This window comes from Eretmochelys imbricata, chromosome 6 (genome assembly GCF_965152235.1).
Source record: "Eretmochelys imbricata isolate rEreImb1 chromosome 6, rEreImb1.hap1, whole genome shotgun sequence".
Taxonomy (NCBI): Eukaryota; Metazoa; Chordata; order Testudines; family Cheloniidae; genus Eretmochelys; species Eretmochelys imbricata.
The window spans coordinates 18207372-18227376 of NC_135577.1; the positions used below are offsets into that span (position 1 = coordinate 18207372).

General features: G+C 45.9%; 1 pseudogene across 1 annotated transcript; it reads left to right on the plus strand.

Annotated features, from left to right (window-relative positions):
• The first annotated feature begins 10287 nt into the window (after positions 1 to 10287).
• On the plus strand, positions 10288 to 17085 carry LOC144265520 (NACHT, LRR and PYD domains-containing protein 3-like; annotated as a pseudogene). The gene is made up of 3 exons (XR_013346308.1): positions 10288 to 10561; positions 13210 to 13251; positions 15214 to 17085. The product of XR_013346308.1 is annotated as an NACHT, LRR and PYD domains-containing protein 3-like (transcript).
• Positions 17086 to 20005: the final 2920 nt, after the last annotated feature.

Genomic DNA, 20005 nt, shown 5'->3' on the forward strand with positions numbered 1-20005 from the left:
CGGGGGACCTTAATTCTGCATTTCTATACTTTCTAAAGTTGTCTTTTCTTATTGTACCTTTGTAGCACTGACCTGACTGACATCGGTGGTTAAAATTGTAAGGCTCCGTTAAACTTCATTTCCGTTAAGTTGTAGATAAATATTTACAAACTTGACACTACGTTGATAGTTTTTTGGTTTTGTTTTTATTTTCACAGCTTTTCTGAAAGCAACATAAATGGAAAAACAATGAAAGTATTGGAAGTTTTGCAGAAGATAAAACCTGGTTTGTCGATTGTGCATAATGCAGCGTCCAGCCGTCAGAACCCGGGTACAAAGACAAGGAGGATGGAATGTCTTCTATCTCAGCGTCATACATCATCTGCAGACTAACGTCTCGGAGTTCAGACATGGTGTGGAATGTTTTTGTGATGCACTCTCGGGAGGTTGGACTCGTTCTGCTGTTAAGCATTGCTACATATTGGCTTCTCTGGCTGATGTATATTTAAGTATCTGAAATGCAAGGCTGTACCGAGGAGTTACAAATCTTGAGAGAGGTTTTGACTCCCTGAAAGGAATTGCAGTGGTGCCAGAGATTTGAAGGGGTAATTGCTTTCCCTTTAAAGCTGGCATGTCAAACACCTGGCCCATGTGATGTATGTTTGTTGCTGCCTCATATGCTCAGATTCTACAGAGTCTAAGCTTTTCTAAAGCCTAAATGTTTGCAGGACTGGGACACAAATAATTTATTTGTATCAATCACCACCACAGAGGATAGTGGGGCAATATCTACGCTTTTTCAGGTAGTGGAGATGAGTCACTGTCGAAGATTGATGTGTCAAAAGTAGAATTGCTGGAATAAAACAGTTAAAAAAAAATAGCGATCAGTCACCGGGACTGGATGGTTACACCAAAGAATGCTGGAGGAATTTAATAATGAAGTAAAGCTGCTAACCATTGAAATCAGCTCCTGTAGCTGAGACCTGGGGCATAGCAAACACTGAATCTATCTCTAAGTGTTGAGGTAATCCTGGGAGTTAGACTGGTGAGCCTTGTGACAGATGAACACAGGCATGTCTTTGAGACTTTATATTATCTACATGTTTATGAGCCAGACCTTGGAAGCAGGAAAACTTCAAAGACTTATACTGAGATGGGCCCGGTGAGATGGGCCTATTCATAGGCTGTCGTATCAATACGTGTTATATGTATTTGTGGGTTCCTGGCTCGCTGGCTGGATTTCCTGGGGAATCTGGAGTCACTAGGGGATGAATAAAGCAAAAGGCTGGTTATGCAGATGCTCAGACTTTGAAGCTTCGCTTGCTGGGGAAAGGGTCAGTGGCTGGTTTTACCTGTTTCAGGAGGCCTAGGAAACAAAAGCCCTAAAACCATGTACAAGTGTGAGCCTGAACTGACAGAGGGCCTCATTCGATTCAATAACCTGACATGAACTTGAGAGTGAGAGACTCAGGAGCAGGAGGTGGATTTGCTCCACTCTTGTTCTGACTTTGGAGGGTGTCATTAGTTTGTGGGCAGGGGAGAGGGCTGGGGCCTAATGGAGGGAGAGATGTGGGTTGGAGGGAGGGGCCTGGTCACCTCACTGTCAGTGCAGGGGAGAGACTCAAGAGGCCATCCTTGGATCCAGAAGAGAATTTTCATTCTGTTCCAGTAGCTGTCACTATAATTTGTATATTTACAAGGGTTTTGTACAAATCCACAGCTGTTAAGTTTGCATTTTGCGTAACTATTGCCAAGATTTGTTTATCCTGGATGTACATTTCCGTCATCTTTGCTGGAGTCCAATAAAGATCAGAATCAAGAAATAATGTTGCACTTTAAAGATTGTTTTTCTTGCCATGGTTTGTGCTAATGCACAAGAATCTTCCTTTTCTCTAGGGCTAGGGGAATTCTGATGGATGTTTTCTGAACATTTTTTCATATTCCCAGTTTCTTATCTATTAGAGTCAATGCTTCCAAAATCCTGTGCAGGGAAAATGACAGGTTGGCCAGCTGAAAGAGGGTGTTTTGTTTTTCTCTGGGTGCTCATGGCTTGTTACAGAAGAGGGTGTAGGACAAATCCTAACTTTTTAGCATCCATGTTTGAACATTTTGGTCAAAATATGTGAGGATGGTAAATAAACGAGACCAGAGTATTTGTTAGCTCACTACAGAACTTGTTGTTCTCTGTAAAGTGAGTTCATCAATCTTGCTACTGAAACTGTGTATTCCTGGCCATTTCCTAGGCGTTTCTTTTCTTAAGTTTAAGAAAACTCTGTTTCTTGTGTGTGTCAGTATTTTCTTTAACTGGACAAGGAGAGGGGAAATGAGGTAAATTCGGTGCCGAGAGATGGGCAGGGATTATACTTAGAAAGTGAAACGTTCTTCCTGTTTACAGAGCTTTTAGCCCCCACAGGATCTCCCACAGTGCCTAGGGACCACTCTGGCTAGCGGCTCTGCTGCTCTGATGCCAGGTAAACAGACATCCACCCCTCCCCCTGTAAAGCCCTGGGAACTTTGAAACCCCCCTTCCTGTTTCCTTGGCAAGTGCTCACTTATCTGGCCAGGTGACAATGGCTCCTCCAAAGCAAAGGATCCCCAGCTTGGAGCAATGCTGAGCTACTGGAGCTGATCAGTGTTTGGGGAGAGAGGCTGTGCGGGGACCCAGGATGCCCCGCGATCACCCCACCCTTTCTCATAAGACCTATTGTCAAAATGGAGAGAGCTGCATTGTGGGATAGCTGCCCTCAGGGCGCTGTTCTCATCGGCCATGGAAGTGCTGCAAATGTAACCACTCTCTGATGCCGGTGGAAGTAAGTGAGTACACAAACCAGCGCTTTTCTTTCACCGGTTCACTATCACCATTGAAACTGACAGTGCAAAAACTCTGCAAGTGTGGACATAACCTAAGATAAGTAGCAACACTTTGATGCTAGGGCTATGGACAAGATAAACCTGGAATGTAAAGATCAGGTTCCACGTGAATAGCACATGGACAGAGCATGCTGTATAGGGATTGGTTCCTGCAAAGTAACCAAGCCAATCCAGAAATGTGTGGTGTAATGAATAGCAAATGCAATGCGATGTGTAAATGTATAATAAAGAAGAGGATGTCTGTGTAAGTTTGAATGTGTGGAGCGCCCTATCCCTACCTATGCTTGAGTCTGATCAACTCAGCGTAGCTTTGCTGCATGCCAAATAAAGGAACCTGACTGATGAAAATCCAGAGTCAAACTGCATGTTCTGGATCCCAGAGAACTGGATGAGGTATTCTCCTGGAACTGGACAAGCTGTTCTGGATAAGCCGAATGGGGAAAGGTCTAGGAGGGAATCCCAGCAGGGGGCCAAATAGCTGAGAGCTGTGCAAATGCCTCATTTACACCCACATTTGCAGAAGTCATCCCCACATTGTCTGTGGATGCAGATTCCTCAGAGTTCTGCCCACAAGGATCCTGTGCAGGCTTGGGCTCCAAATGGCAACAGATTTGCCTGCAGTGATGTGTAGCCACAAACTTACATCTGCAGCTGGCTGCAGTTACCAAATTGAGGTCTGGTTTTAAAAGTGTGGCCCTGAGTATCGAGCTGGTTTATGTCATTGGCTGTATGGAGATAATTCTTATTCTGAAAGGCATTGGACATCATTTGGTGCTCAGTCGTGCTTTCCTTTCCTTTGTCCATACATGTAGCAGCAGGTTTTTTGGGATTTCGCTGTTCACCAGAACTTGTCAGGGCTACATTCTGCCACCTTTACTCACAGTCAGTCAGTTCTCCTTATTCTGCAAGTAGTCCCACGTACGCTGATTAAACTCCACATGATTACGGGTGGGCAGTACATGGCCCCTCATGAGTAGAACAATTTAGCTGTGGTCTAATTTTCACTGCTGGTTCGTCTATATCCCTGATACTCAGGTCTGTTGTGATTCAGTTAATGGTGTTGCCTAAATAGTCTCGTCTTACTCTCCTACAGGAAATACAGGCCCTGCGCGTCAGGTTTAGTTGTTTCTCGTTTAAGCAAAGAGTGTAGTTCACAACACACTGACGTAGATCAGTGTGTAACTACAGTGCAGTGTCTCCAAATGTGTTTCCACCCATGTGGGGCGTAGCCTGCTCCCTGTGCTGTGTATAAATCCTCTCCCTTCCCTGCCCTGCCAGGTGAGTGCCCTAAATACCAGGCTATCGAGTCATTCTCACTGTCACTCTCTGGCCCAGGGACTATTTATACAAAGCAGAACAGCTTCAGCAGGAGAGACAGAGGGTCTGTCTACACTGCCCACATTACAACATGGCCGCCATGGTCCTGTGACGTAGGCTGCGTAGTCACGCTCTCCCGGCGATATAAAACCCCACCCCGAATGAGCGGTGGTAGTTTTATCGCCCGGAGCGCTGTCTAAACTGGTGCTTTTCAGTGTTAAAACTTCTGTTGCTCGGGGCTGGTTTTTTACGCCCCTGAATGACTAGTTTTAGTGCTGAAAGTGGCCGTGTGGACACAGCCTGAGGCCCACATCAGAATATCCCATAGACTAGGGCGTTCTCCTGCTGTGTGGGAGACACAACTATAAATCCCTTCATGTCAGGCAGCAGGGGCTGAGTTTTGGGTGTGCAAATAATCCTGGGCTCCAGTGATGGCATTTAGATGTCTGTCGGATTTGGGGCACCATCAGTTAATCAGTCATCTAAGTCCACAATCCTGCAAAGGAATCTCTCTGCATGAGTAAGCATGGGTCCATCTGTCCCTTTGCAGGCTCCAGGCCTGACACCAGTTGTGCCTACAATGATTTGCCCCCACAAAATTGCACCTGCCGCTGATTACAGGTAGAAAAATGGATTTTGTTTCTGACCCTGTGCCCTAAGTCTGTAGCTGGTAGATGGGTGTAATTAGGTGCAGGGGGATCATTTTTATTTAGCTGAGCATTTGTCACTTTCTGTGAGAGGCTTTTCAGGGACCTGACTGACTTTATTTACTTTCGTTTGTCTATCAATGTAGTGGAAGTTTTTAGAGGTTTGAGGAGGAATCGTTGTTCACCAAAACATTGTTTAATTTGTTAGGGCTGGAGTCCACACCCCCCACCCCCGCCTTTACTCTCCTGGAGTCACCTTACCCACACGTAGTCCCACTGAAATCAACATGAGAAGAGATGGCAGAATATGGCCCCAAATGTGTACAACAATTTGGTTGCAGTCACACAAATCTGACAAAAATCTTACTTCTCGTGCATCATGACGTCCAAATCTAAGACATTTAACATTGCTGCCTAGATAGTTGCTTATTACTCTGCCATTCCAGAAATGTAGCTACACTCCTTTCTGGGGGGTTAATTGCTTGCCATCTGAACTGCACCTATTGTGACGTGGCATTCCATATGCTTTATGGAAATATGCTTATGTATGAATCAGACATAACTGAGATATACTTTATGCAAGATGGCTCATGTAAGGTGTCATTGGAAAGGTTATGATGTAGTGAATATGATTATCCTATTTGTATGCAAGTATCATTTCTGTATCTGGAATTAGGAACATGGACTGTAGATTTATATTACCAATGTGTTTATGCTGGGTGAAGCCTGTTACTGGCCCTTCATGTACAACAATGAAAAAGCCCACCAGTGCTGATGGCCCATCAGCAAGAGACAATGGGCTGTAAAAGAGCTTAGTCTTCCTGTGAACGTGTGGGTCAGCCTGTGAAGAATGGCTACAGGGGCCCTATAGAGACATGTGACCATGTCACCTGATCCTGGAACCCATCTTGAATTGTGTACTTTTCCACGAGAAACTGGAGGTGTGTGTGTCAAACTAGGAAACAAAGGACTCCTGCCTTATGAAAATCCTATTTAAGGGTGGGGAGTGAGGTAATCCAGGTTGTCTGTTCTCCCCAGCTACCCCACCCAAGATGACTGCTAGAAACAACTAAACTGGGGGAAGGAACTGGGCCCAGGCTGGAAGGGTGTCTGGCCTGTGAAGAAGATTATTAGAACCACATTTAGGATGAGAACTTACATGTAACAAGTTTCTTTAGTGTATCTCATTTAGATTGCGTGCTTTGTATTATTTTCTTAGTAATCTGCTTTATTCTGTTTGCTACCTCTTTGACCACTTAAAATACAACTTTTCATAGTTAATAAACTTATTTCTGGTTTATAATATAACCCAGTTTATGTAATTTCTAACTCGGGGGAGCAGGGGAAGAGGCTGTGCATACCTTCCTTCACATTGAGGAAGGAGGCTAACTTCATATAACTTTGGGTTTGTACCCCAAGGGGTGGTGGGTGATCTTCTGTGTGTTGTGGCAAATCCCTTAAACTGAGTCTTCCCAGAGCTGTTCTTAGTGCCTGTATCGGCAGCTGGTTGTGGCCCTGCCTGTGAGCTTTTCCAGAGGAGGCTTGAGAGCCTGGCTTCAGCAAGATCAGGTAAAAGGGGGCCCAGGCTGGCAGAGAAGCCGGGCTCAGTTGTATCTTAAACACCTCAGGTGACATCCCAGGAGTCCCGAACTGTCACACCTGTAAATATAATTCATCCCAAAAAAATGGTTTAAAAAGAACATTAAAGTTGTAAAATCAAGCACTCAAAAGTTAAATGCCAAAATTAAGGCTGTCTGTGCAATCTTAATTCAGGCTCCTTGTGTATCTGCATTATTATGCTGCAGTTAATTACATGATTAAATCCTGCATTTTTCCACAAGACCATACCTCATTCAGTGCATAGCATGGACCTGCTCTGGGAACAAATCAGGGCTGTGTCGTGAAGAAGGCTGTTGCCCATAGGACCCGTGCCCCATTTGTTGCAGAAATTGAAAGGTGTGTAGTGGACGAGGCAGGGGACTGCAGGAAGAGAAAAGGATGGTTTCATAGTAAAGGCAGGTGAATGTTGCCCCAGAGAACTGGATTCTATCCCTACCTCTGCCACAGAATGTCTATGTGTTCACAAAGTGTTCACAACTGGCCACTAATTGTGTGTTTCTCATTTTCTGGGTGCCTAACGTGTGAGACACGTGGGGCCAGATTTGCAGAAGTGCTGAGCGCTCATGACTGTGTAACCCACACACCTTCTGGGTGTGGTGTTCTGTCCCCTCAAGTGGCACCAAGACCACCTAGAAATTAACGAGTCTGCTACAGCCTTAGCTAAGGGCCATGTGGCTTTTAGCTCATGCAGTGGAGGCTCACTCAATAAGGTCCCAGGTTCAATCCTGTCTGCCAACAACTGGGGTCTGTCGGCGTTACAAGGGGGGGTGGGCAGGGCTCATCCGGGATTTCAACTGGGAAGTCTCTGAAGCTCGGTGCATGCTTCCTCAGCTAGGGGAAGTGTGTAACCCACACACCTCATGGATGTGGTGCTTTGTCCCCTCAAGACCACTTAGAGATTAATGAGTCTGCTACAGCCTTAGCTAACAGCCATGGCTTTTAGCTCATGCAGTAGAAGCTCATACACTGAACACCAGGGGTCCCAGGTTCGATCCTGCCCACCGACGTCTGTTGGTGTTATACCTGCAACTGACATCTATTGGAGCCATGGTTTGAACATATAATGTGCTTTAAAATGGTAAATACTCTGGAAATTCAGGCCCCAGGTAACCCAAGTTGAGCTCCCAAAATGAGAGCTTAATTTCCGTGCCTCAAATGGCGATAACACAGATATTATTCGAATCCCCAGGAGTTTGGATAACTGAGAGGCAGGGGCATGGCCCCTTTCACTCAATTCCAGGACAGCGGGACTGCAGAGGGCTCCCTGCTCTGTGGCAGGCCCAGTGACATCTCATCCCTGCAGGCACAAGGTGCAGGGAAGGCTGCAGTCCTGGCGGGGCAGAGCAGAGTCCTGGCCAGGCGTCTCTGCGCTGCTCCCCATGGACTGTAGCCTCCCTTCTGCACCCTGCACCTGGAGGGATCAGGTGTCAATGGCCCCGTGGCAGCGCAGGGAGCTCTCTGCAGGCCTAGGCCGTCGTGGCCCTGCTCACTCATTCTTGTGATAGTTCCCTCCATTCCTGAGCTGCCACAGGGCTGGTGACACCTGATCCCTGCAGGTGCAAGGTCTCTGCTCTGTTACCTCTGCATTATCTGACTCCCTTCCTTGTCCCTTAGCCTGAGATACATGCTTCCGAGGGGGCGTGTCTCAGGCTGGGGGACAAGGCAGGGATTGGGATCATGCAGCGGTTCAGTCGACAGGGTTTTGGATAAAAGGGAGAACACGGCATGTGTATGAGAGCCGTTCCTGAAGGAGGTGTCCTGGGGAGTGTGTCTGGGCTGGAGGTGCGAGCACGGGCTCATGGACGCAATAGGAGACCAAGCAGAGAGAGGAGCCATCGTACCCACATCACCAATCTCAACCACTGCTGCAGAGACCTCATCTGTTACCTTAGTCACTCTATGTGGAGGTTTGATACGAGCAAATCCAGGCCCCTCATGTAGGGACCCATGTACTGGCGACCTCCTGGCGTTCTTCCCAGCCCCTCCATCCTTTTCAGCAGAGTCTCCGTCCTTGGCCAGATCCTCAGCTGGTGTAAATGTGGGTGTCTCCATTGATGTCAGCAGAGCTGTGCTGACTTACCCCAGCTGAGGATCAGAGCCCTGCTGTTAAACCAGGCAGAAGCCCCCCATTCTCTGGCCATCCTAAGCGGAGTGGGACCCGTGGATTCCTTGTCACCATTCTTCTCATTTCTCAGCTGAAATGAACGGTGAACGTCCTGTTTCCACTTCTCAGCGGGGACAGGAGTTTCTGGGAGCTGCAAACGCAGACAGCAAACGTGATACATTTTTATTGTAACTGAAACCACAATGAGAACACAAAGCCCCAAATGGTGCCGGTGTGTGAGCCAGCACTGGGGGCCTTGCACCCAAAGAGGAGCAAATCTTCGAGGGAATAAAGGAGCTTGCCCCAGAAAGACAATGGCAATAAAGAATCTCACAGGAGTGTGTCAGAAACGCCTCCTCCCTTCCGTGACTTATCAAGCAGCAACTTCCTCCTGAGTAACTGTAAAAGAGACTTGTAAAGCTGTTTTGTGGTCATTTTGCAACCTTATGAAATTCCTGGTCCATGAAGATCCACTTCTGCTTCCTTAATGTTTTTTTTAAAAAACCCTGTTTTCATTACTTTTAATTTAAAACAGCGACTCCACCCCCCTCAGAGAAAAACCAGAGTGAGAGGGACTGAAGCCCCACCCCCTACTATTTGTATATTGAGCAGATGCAGGGAGCATTCTCCACTCTCTGCCTCACGCTTTACTTTATACATTGTTTGTTTGTCTTGGTTTAACTTCTACACACCTTTGAATCTGGGTATTTTATTGTCTCCCAGTACAGAGTGTGTGGGAGAGGAAGAGATGGATGTGTTTGTGGTGTCACTATTCACAGGAAACAGTTGTGCAAACTGCTGAAGCCAAAGGGGTATGTCCAAAAGGCAAGTTTCCAGGAAAAATAAAAAACAGAAGAAAAGAGGTGGGTGTGGGTGTGGGTGTAATTAGTACTGGGAAGGTTCGGGGGGGGGTGGGGAAGAGGGCTGCTATAGAAATTCAGGGAGCTCTGAAGGTCAGCTTTAACTGGAAATGTGTTACTTTTCCTTTAGTGCAGTAATAAACTTTGAGCAAATTGTTTCCTTTTCCTCTTTCTAGATTCTCTGGGTGCCTGTGTTTGAGCATTGCGAAGACTGAGAGAACAAATCAGCTGAGGGTTACCAGCTGTTGTTTCCAATCGCTGTCTGGCTAATGGTAAATACACCATTCTCTGGGGATAGGCTATTTCTAATTTGAACACGTTACAGTTTATACAGTTGTGGGACCTGTCAGAATGGGCCCGAGTCAGTATGTCAGAAGTTACCATTGCTACCCTTCACCTTGCTGCTCTGATATCCAACACCCTCCTGAGGCCATGGAAAGGTAACAGTGGGTCTCAGTACACAGGTCCTGATATTCCAGGACCGTGATGTACAGACCCCAGACTGCCTTTTGTTGTTTTCTGAAATATTTTAAATTGGCAGGGGGGGGGGTCCCAACTCTGTGCTCTGAAATCCATTTGGATGATAAATACTATTATTATAGCACCTTTCATCCTCGATCCTCAACAGCCTTTACAGATATTAACTGAGCTGCACCCCGCCCCTGTGTGCTAGAGCTGTGTGATTATCCCCACTTTACAAAGGGGGAAACTGAGGCATAGAGAGACAATGTCCAGTGAGTCCTTTGTGAGGCAAAGCACCGAGGAGTTATGAGCCCCAAGGTTAAGCTGCTTTCTTTTGCATGGGAAATATTGTGATTATTCCATATTAATTATTTACAGCAATTTATTTGGATTTTAGTTTTCTTTCCTGATACTCAGGGATGGGAATCGAAGCAGCAGAGTCAGTGACCTGCTCTAACAAGCCCTCGATGACCTTTCTCAGGAAGACTTGAAAATATTTAAAGACGAACTATCACACTCTGACTTTGAAGGGAAACATAATATCCCCCGGGGTCTGCTGGAGAATGCCGACAGGATAGATATTAAGAACATTCTGATGAAATTCTATGGTGGAGACACTGCAGTACATGTAACCATAGACATTTTCACTCAGATCAATCTCACAGATTCTGCTGCTAAACTCAGAGAAGGAAGAGAAAAAGGTAGGAAACCTAAAGTTACTGTAAAACCCGAGAGTCTCCCCCAGGGCAGCAGGAGCAGAAGGAGAAAGAGGGTGACGGCAGGAATGACAAATTCTGAATCCCAGCAGGAAGCCCGGAGGACTCAGAGCAGCGATGCCCCGAGTGGGCCAGATTCTCTCACCTGCTCCACTCCCTTTTCACCACTCAGCTGGCTCAAGGAGAGCAGAGACAGCCTGTAACTCTCCATCTGAGGAAATCCCCAGTGTGGGGGTGTCCCCAGTGGGTGTAGAGCCAACAGAGCAGTGCAGAGTGCCATGGACAGAGAGAGGTGGGGAGGAGTGGTGACTGGAGTGCATCTCCAGCTGCAGCACCATTCTTTGGGGACCAGCAGCAGCTGGGCACAAGTTAGAACAGCCCCCAGGCTGCTCTAGCCTGTGCTAGGGCTGGGACAGAGAATCAAGGATCTGTAACTAAAAGCTGATCACAGCAGAGAGGCTGGCCCAGTATGTTATCCCCCAAATAGCTGACTGGACCATGAGACCTTTCTGGGGTTCCAGACAGGAACTTTAATTAAAAATAGCCTTGGAGATAAAGAAACAAGTTCAGTGCAATACAAACAGCCAAGGAGCCAGCAAATCTGGAGATCTGCAGTTCCTAAGGCCCCAGGCTGCTTTTCAGTGTCTCAAAGTGTAATAGCCAGTGCCTATGGGCAGCCACGCAGGTGAGGCAGTGTTAGAATCCATGTGCTCTGTGATGGAACTAAACTCAAATCCTGTTCCTGTTCCTCTCCCTTGTTCCCCACGGTGACAGAGCAGCTCAGCTGGGTTGGTTCTGCCCGGGGTCCCTGGGATGGAACGCTCCAGGGCTGGCAGCGGGGCTCTCCCTAGAGGCCTTTGGCATTCACTCCCCTGGACAATCCCCCAGGGGGAGAGTTTAGCAGCCTCTAGAGCGCAAGGCAGGGGGCGATGCATTTGTTTTCAGCTGTGAGCTCTTTCAAGCAGATAATCTTTCTTTTATACACATGTACAGGGACTAGTATGGGGCCCTGATCACTGACTGGGGCTCTATCTCCTACCAGCACACAAACAATGAATAATGTAGGTCTTTATTTTTGAGATGTGGGCAGAGGGTACTTTATTCCCTGAGTTATTAACAGGTGCTTGGCAAAAGTAATGAAAACGCTGTACAAACTATTCTTGTGGTCTATACAGCTATATTTTTTGTAAAGCAGCATCTAATTGAGCTGGGCAAAGAGCATAATATAAACATTTAATATAGTAACTAGTTTGGGATTGGGGAAAGGCCCCCTTAATCCACCCCAGTGCCTCCATCTTCATCATAATTGTCCCAAATAAAAATTTCCCTCTGCCAACCCTCAGTATCTGTCTTAGATCCCTAGAGTTGGAAAGGATCTCCTGAGCCATCTCGCCCATCCCCTGAACTAGGGCAGAGTTGTCCTCTAGATGGACCTTTTAATTGTTTAATCTAATCTGCTTTGGAAATGACTCTTTCTAAAGGGATTCCCTCTTGGTAGCATATAAGCCTGTTTCTTAGCCTGAGACAGAATTCTGGATTTGACTTTTGATACTCTTACATCCTTACTAATATGTGTGAAGGACAAAGAAACCATGAGCTGCATTTCCCACAACCAGCTGGATTTGTTAGGATAATGGGAAGAGATAAGGGACAGAGCTAAAGTGTTACAGGCTATGATGGGAGTGTAATATATGAGCATACACTGGAAGGCTGCCTGGCTTCTCTCTCAAGCGAAGGTCAAGCAACTGGTTAGGAGGGTCCAGGGAAGATGGGAGCGTGGGGGCAGGCATAAGAAACACTAAAAGCCAAAGGAAAGCCTGGCCTTGGCCAGAACAAAACCTCACTCCTTACCCCTCCCATGGGATACAGAAGGGGTGGGATGAAGCCCCCAGACTCACGACCCCCTAAAACAGAACATGACCATGAGGTGTAAGGGGTGGGACTAGGGGCATGTTCAGCAGTATATTTAGGCCTGCTAAGAAAGAGGAGGGGGAGGTGGGAATAGGGGAACATGGGGTAAAGGCTCTGGGGCGTCAGAGCCGGGGAGGGGGGATGCAGTGTAAAGGCTCTGCGGCATCAGAACCAGGAAGGGGGACATGGGGTAAAGGCTCTGCGGCGTCAGAGCTGGGAACAGAACACTGGGGAACAGACTCTATCGGTGTATAGAGATAAGCCCGACTGGTGTGAAGGGCTTCAGAATATGCTTGCTTGGAAACTAACCCCAATAAACATGGCATTGTCTGCGCTTAGGACTTCTGGTCTTTTTGCTTCTTTCCGTCTGCGTGACAAGCACCAGGGGAGAGGGCGAAGGGGAAGCCCTCTATTGCCTCTCCCGAATTGACTCTTTGTTCTGTGTTTCCCTGAGGATGTAGCCTGCTCCTTATGGGAGGCGCTAAGTGAGGATGAATCATGAGTAGAATCAGGCAGAGAGGTCACACAGACAGAACTCCCGTTACAGTATTTCACAAACAGCACTTTGTTAAATGTCTGCCGGTAGCAGTGCTGTTGTCAGGGATTACCGTTTAGTGCAAGATGCAAATGCATCATTCCATCACTAGATGGCTCTATACAGAATATAAATGCACTTGTACTAAAATTATTTCAATGTTATTTATATGTATCTTCCCTTTCAGATTTGCATCCAAAAGAAAAACCATCAGAGTTGTCTGCAAAAGGTATGTGGTGCCTACGTGGGAAGTTACCCCAGAACTGTGGTTGGCTACCTATTCAATTGCATGCTTTCCTGGAGCTATCCCCAGGACACCCAAAGTTATACACTAACAAAATCTCAATGCCTTTCCAGATGATACCATTAGTACAGGGCTTCCCATCTATTCCCCAGACTAGGCACGATCATGACTACAGCTCCCAAAGGCAACACTGTAAAGATTTTATGGTGACTAAGGTAATAGCACTAGAGGTGAAGAGCATTCCCTAGGGTTTAATCGGTAGCAGCTGGCATCAATCCTCAAAGTATCTTTGTGTTGCAGCTGCTCTTGTCGCTGCCTTGTTTTCTTTAACACAGAACAAGACAAACTCTCAGGAAGGGGAGAGTAAAGCGCTGCAAAGAGAGAAAATGCAGCCTCTGTCTCTGGTGCTGACTGGCAGCCTCCCTCTTGGAGAATCACAGGCCCAGTCCATGGTCGGATCAGCCATGCTGGGTACATCTACACTGCAAGAAATGACCCATGGTGGGTCTGGGTCAGCTGACTTGGGCTCATGGGGCTCGGGCTGCAGGGCTATAAAACTGCAGCAGAGATGTTTGGGCTCAGGCTGGAGCCTGGCCTCTAAGACTCTCCCCCTCTCGTGGGGTCTCTGGGTTTGGGCTGAAACCTGGGCTCTGACATCTAAACTGCAGCTTTATAGCCCTGAAACCCGAGCCCCACAAGCCTGAGTCAGCTGTAGACATCCCCTGGGACCTGCCAAACTTTTACCAGAGTTGGGCTGTTTGAGGCGTTTCCTTTAAGTCCCTCTGGGGTCTCAGGCTCACAGCAGCATTGTGAAAGGTGGAGGAAGGGATAGATAGAAACATGATAGAAGGAAAAGGACATCAGAAAACTCCCAGGTGCTGTCCAGCATTTAGCTAAAACCAGTGGAGATGGTGTCATCATTTGGTTCCCCCTCTCTGGCTTGGTCTGGTTGGGACATCTTTCAGAATCTGGATGCTGAAGGCCCAGCAGTGTCATGGTGGATCCCAGGAGATGGCAAGAACTGCAGCCATGATGGCAAAGCTCATCCTGCTTCCAATCCACATGTCCCATTTAGTGACCTCCAGACAAACCATGTCCAAAACAGGTGGCAACCTCATTCCAACCAAATTAGCTATAACTTTAGCCATTTCAATTACAAACATTTCCTCCGACTTCTAGAATCTCTCAGCTCATTGTCATGGCAACTCATGGGGTCAGGAGAAGCCTTGCAGACCTCTTAGCACAGCTCTTCTAGCTTAAACAATGTAGTTTGTACCCATCACTTTAGTTAACTCTTATTGACTTTTACAAACAATTGTATGTCATGGGCTGGGCTGGACTCTTGTTATCATGGACAACTTACAATACAGACTTGTGCATAAAGTCCCTCTGGGTCAGTGCTGATCCAATGCACCAGCCTGGTGCTGGGGGACACTTTGCTGCTAGGGGCACATCTTATAAGTGAGGAAGGTAACTGGAGGTACCAAGTTGTGGTAATTAAGGATCCTATCACACACCCTTTTTCAAATGCGTGTGTCCTGGCCAAACTTATTTGGGTGGGAAGAGTGTAACTTCACAAAACAGTTTCAGTTGCATATGAGAGTCTCCTCCTCTTTGTGCCTTAACTTGTATGTACCATTGCTGTGCACTGTGAAACAATTGCCAGGTTTCACCCAAGAGGTGGCTGCATTTCAGTGAGGGATGAAGTGATGCCTAGAGTCTTTGCTCACAGGAATAATTTCAATAAGGCGACTTACAAGAGTAAGGGCTGCAGGAGCAGGCCCATAGTTAAGTGAGATCAGAATTTTCTATGAGGAAAGATGCAACTCAACTTGAGGTACTACTATGATTAAAACAGATTTTTTTTTTGTAGCTGATTAACGATAAATCTGTTTTTCCCCTAAACTTCTAGTTCAGTGTTTCTAATGTCCCATGTTGCTGATTCAGATTACAGGAAGAAGTATAAAGAAGATATTCAAAAGAAATACAGAGTAATAAAAGACATGAACAGTCGTTTTGGAGAGAATGTGATACTGAACACAAGATACACAAAGCTCACTATTGTAGACAAATCTCGTCATGCAAAAGAGAGAGAACATGCAATAATGGCCATGGGGCGGAGACATGCAGAAATCATGACCAAACAAGCTCGTTCTGTGATCACCACGGACACCCTATTCAAACCCGAAGAAGATGGACAAACGCCACATGTTGTTGTGCTGCTGGGAGCTGTGGGGATTGGAAAAACAATGACAGCAAGAAAGATCATGTGTGACTGGGCAGCTGGAGAAATCTATAATGAAAAGTTTGATTATGTTTTCTACATAAATTGTAGGGAAATGAACTGTCTTACTAAGCAGGGAAGTGTAGCTGACCTGATTTGTAAAAATTGTCCTAATTCTAATACACCAGTTAGTGAGATTTTGGTGAAACCAGAAAAACTCCTGTTCATCACTGATGGGTTTGATGAACTGAGATTTTCCCTTGATCAGTCAGAAGATAACCTGTGCTCTGATCCCTGGGAGATGAAACCAGTGGAAATCATATTGAGCAGTTTATTTAGGAAAATAGTTCTTCCCACTTTCTGATCACTATGAGACCAACTACTTTGGAGAAACTCGGGCAGTGTTTGGAGTGTTCACGTTATGCAGAGATCCTGGGGTTTTCTGAAGCTGAGAGGGAGGAATATTTCCACAAGTTCTTTGGAAATGAGAGGCAAGCAAGACAAGCTTTATGATTTGTGAAAGAAAATGAAATTCTCTTCACCATGTGCTTTGTCCCCATAGTATGTTGGATCATCTGCACTGTTGTCAAACAACAGCTTGAAAAAGGTGAGGATCTTGCACAAACTTAAAAAACAGTTACTGGAGAGTACATGCTCTACCTTTCCAGTTTAGTCAAGCCCCTCAGCAGCAATATGAAGCAACACCTACAAGCTAACTTGAGGGGACTTTACTCCTTGGCTGCTGATGGAATCTGGAAGCGAAAGATACTGTTTGAGGAAGAAGAAATCAAGATGTTGGGCTTAGATCAGGCAGACTCTCTCCCCCTCTTTTTGAATGAGAACATTTTTTAAAAAGACATTGACTGTGAATGTCTTTACAGCTTCATTCACTTGAGTTTCCAAGAGTTTTTTGCAGCTATGTTCTATGTGCTAGAGGAAGATGAGGGAACAACAAAAGATTCAGGGACTCCTAAGAAAGATGTAAAAACATTATTAGAAAACTATGGAAACTCTAGAAATTATTTAATGTTAACAGTGCGATTCCTGTTTGGGCTCTTAAATGAAGAAAGAATGAAAGACCTAGAGAAAATATTCAGCAGTAAAATTTCACCTAAAATTAAGCCAGATTTACTGAAGTGGGTTCCAACAAAAAAACAAACCAATTCATCTTTTCCTTCTGTGTATGATGAGCTGATGTCTGAACTTGAGGAGTTTCACTGCTTGTATGAGATCCAAGAAGAAAATTTTGTGACAAGTGCATTGGAACATCTCACAGAACTACACATAAGTTGAAATGAACTTACCCAAATGGATCAAATGGTTCTTTCATTCTGTGTAAAGCATTGTCATAGACTCGAGTCATTTCTTATATCTGAATGTTCATTTAGATTTGAAGACCATGCAGAAGAAGAGCTCCCAAGATCAACAAAGTGGCTATATCAGTAAGTATTACCTGAACTAAAAAAATCAGTTTTTTAACAGCTGAAATATGTTATTCTGCATAGACAAAAGACTTTTTCCCTGTGCATTGAGCTTGAGGTGTTCCACTGTTTGTACAAGACCCAAGAAGAACACTTGGTGAAAACTGTACTGCCTTGTTTCACTACAATAGAGTTATGTGGAAAGCTATTTATCCAAATGGATATTGTGGTTCTTTCATTCAGGTTTTTTTTTTTTTGTTTTTGTTTGTTTTTGTTGTTGTTGTTTTTAAAGAAAAAAGTAACCAGGACAGCCATTTTAGACTTGATTCTGACTAACAGGGAGGAATCAGTTCTGAATCTGAAGGTTAAAGGCAGTTTGAGTGAGAGGGATCATGGAATGATTGATTTCATGATTCTAAGGAAAGGAAGGAGTGAGAGCAGCAGAATAAAGACATTGGACTTCAGAAAAGCTGACTTTAACACACATAAAGAACTGGTTTATAAGCTCCTCTGGGAAGAAAATCTAGGGGATAAAGGAGTTCAGGAGAGCTGGCAAAGAGACAACATTAAAGGCACAATGGCAAACTATCCTGACGCCAAGGAAAAATAGGAAGAATACTAAGAGGCCACTATGCCTCCATCAGGAGCTCTTTAATGACCTGAAAATCAAAAAGGAGTCCTACAAAAAGAGAAAAGATGAACAAATGGCTCAGAAGTAGTACAAAAGAATAGCACAGCCATTTAGGGACAAAATCAGAAAGGCTAAGGCACAAAAAGAGTTATACCTAGCAAAGATCATAAAAGGCAATAAAAGGAGGCAATTCAATTTTTAATACTCCTCCCAATTTTTACATATAGCTACTAATTCAGACTTAACTCTGTGGGTGGGTGGGTGGGTGTGAGAGAGAGAGAGAGAGAGACACTCACCACCACTTGGGTCTCACCAGCGCACCAAACAGTGCTGCAGCCGCGGGGGACATTCTGGGGGCAGTGCCCAGACTGCGCGGTGAGAGTCTGATGGGACGCAAGCTGTGGCAATGTTGAATGAAGTTCAGGGCACTGCTGGAGTTCACTGCCCAAACCACCGGCTGTGTGTTGTGCTGTAACTATCCTATGGGGACCCTGCTGGACCATGTAAATACACTCTCGGTACCTCGATCATGTGGGCAGCAGGGTCCACATGGGATGTAAGAGCGCCATACGCAACATGTGGCTTCGGTGTTGAATCCAGAACATCAGACCCACTGACGACAGCTGCAGCTTGCCTCCTGTCCCACCCTAACTGCACTGTGTAGGGGGGAGAAACTGGAGGGCAGGAGGAGGCAGTGGTGGAGGAGGAGAAAGAGAACAGGACAGAGGAGAGAGAAGAGGAAGAGGATCATCCCAGGATGGGCCCAGGCTCAGGACTGGCCAAGGCAATTAAGGGCCCTAGGTGGCATAGGAGGGCAGCTTTCCTAGCACCAATGTTCCCTTTCTCCCATTTTGGGGTGGAGGGTCACGGTGCAATGAGGGGGGGTAGCCCCCCTTGGCCATAGACAGAGAGGGGAGTGGGGAGAGGTCCTAGTATCTGCAGGGGAAGGGTGGGGAGAGAGAAGTCCTAGTTTCTGGACGAAGAAGTGCCCGTGGAAAGGAATACCCTCAGGGGCTGTCATGCCAATGGGAGCACTGTGATGTATCTGTGCATGTCCAGAGTAAAGAAACTCCTTGTAGACAACACTGACATCAGTGAAGGGAGCAAAGATAAGCACTGCTTCCTCTCTGTGTTTCTGGTTTCAGAGTAGCAGCCGTGTTAGTCTGTATTTGCAAAAAGAAAAGGAGTACTTGTGGCACCTTAGAGACTAACCAATTTATTTGAGCATAAGCTTTCGTGAGCTAGTAATGCATCCGATGAAGTGAGCTGTAGCTCACGAAAGCTTATGCTCAGATAAATTGGTTAGTCTCTAAGATGCCACAAGTACTCCTTTTCTCTGTATCTCTGACTCCCACAGATTGCGGGGTGGCAATTTCACAGCTGCGTGTTGTGGGGAGCTCTCCTCTGCTCTCAGCACCAGCCAGACCCTAACTGAACTGGACCTGAGGGAGGAAAAGCTGGAAGATTCAGGAGTGCAGATGCTATGTGAGGGACTGAAACACCCAAAATGTAAACTGCAGAAATTGTGGTAAGATACAGCTGGGTCCCTTTAATTTGTGTTTGTTAACATAGCGCCATGATTGAGTTCTTTTGACTAGAATCACAGTGTTACTGTCCATGCTCCCTGTGACTGAGTGCCTGGGGTGGACCCCACTGTGTGAGAACGCCACGCTCAGGGCAGGTTGCAAAGGCAGACAATCCCCCAAACTGGTGGTTTATTCTAGAATTAGATTCACCAAGAAAATAATAAAAAAGCTTATGCAGGACCGCACTGGTTAACCAGAAGCCAAAGACGGTCCCCTTTAGGCATTCCAGCTCTTGGCTCCCATCCAGACAAACAGGTCTAATATAGTGAGGGGTTATTGAAAACCTAATTTACCATATGTGAGGTTCTTACTGATTCCAAAGGCTCTGACACTTACCCCCAGGTCAATCTGGATCTCAGATCTTACCCAAATATCCTGCTGTCAGCCAATCCTTAGTAAACGAACTAAAGATTTATTAATAAAAAAAGAGAGTCGAGTTAAAATGGTTAATAGATCGCATACACACAACTGATCGCAAAGTCCTTGTATCAGGTTTGTAGCAGTGATGGAATAGATTGCTGGCTTGCAAAAGCCTCCCTGGTAACTTCCAAAAGATTGGAAGGTCCTCAGTCCATAGTCCACAGAATTGCAGTAGGAAAGAAGCAACATGGAGATGTCTCAAGTGCCTTTTATAACCTCTGCCACGAGCATGGGAAGTTACTGGTAAAAGATGACGTCTTAGGTCACATGTCCTCATCACCTATCCTTACCTGGTTTGCTGAATCATAGGGGCAGGCATTGGCACCTTGCTGTCTCAGGCATCTCTAGGATGAGCTGTCTGGGCGGGATACATTTCTTCAATGGCCCATTGTGAGAGTGGAGTGTCCTTAATTTGCTGTCAACACATAGCTGTCCAGCTGTGATGTAAATCTATCTA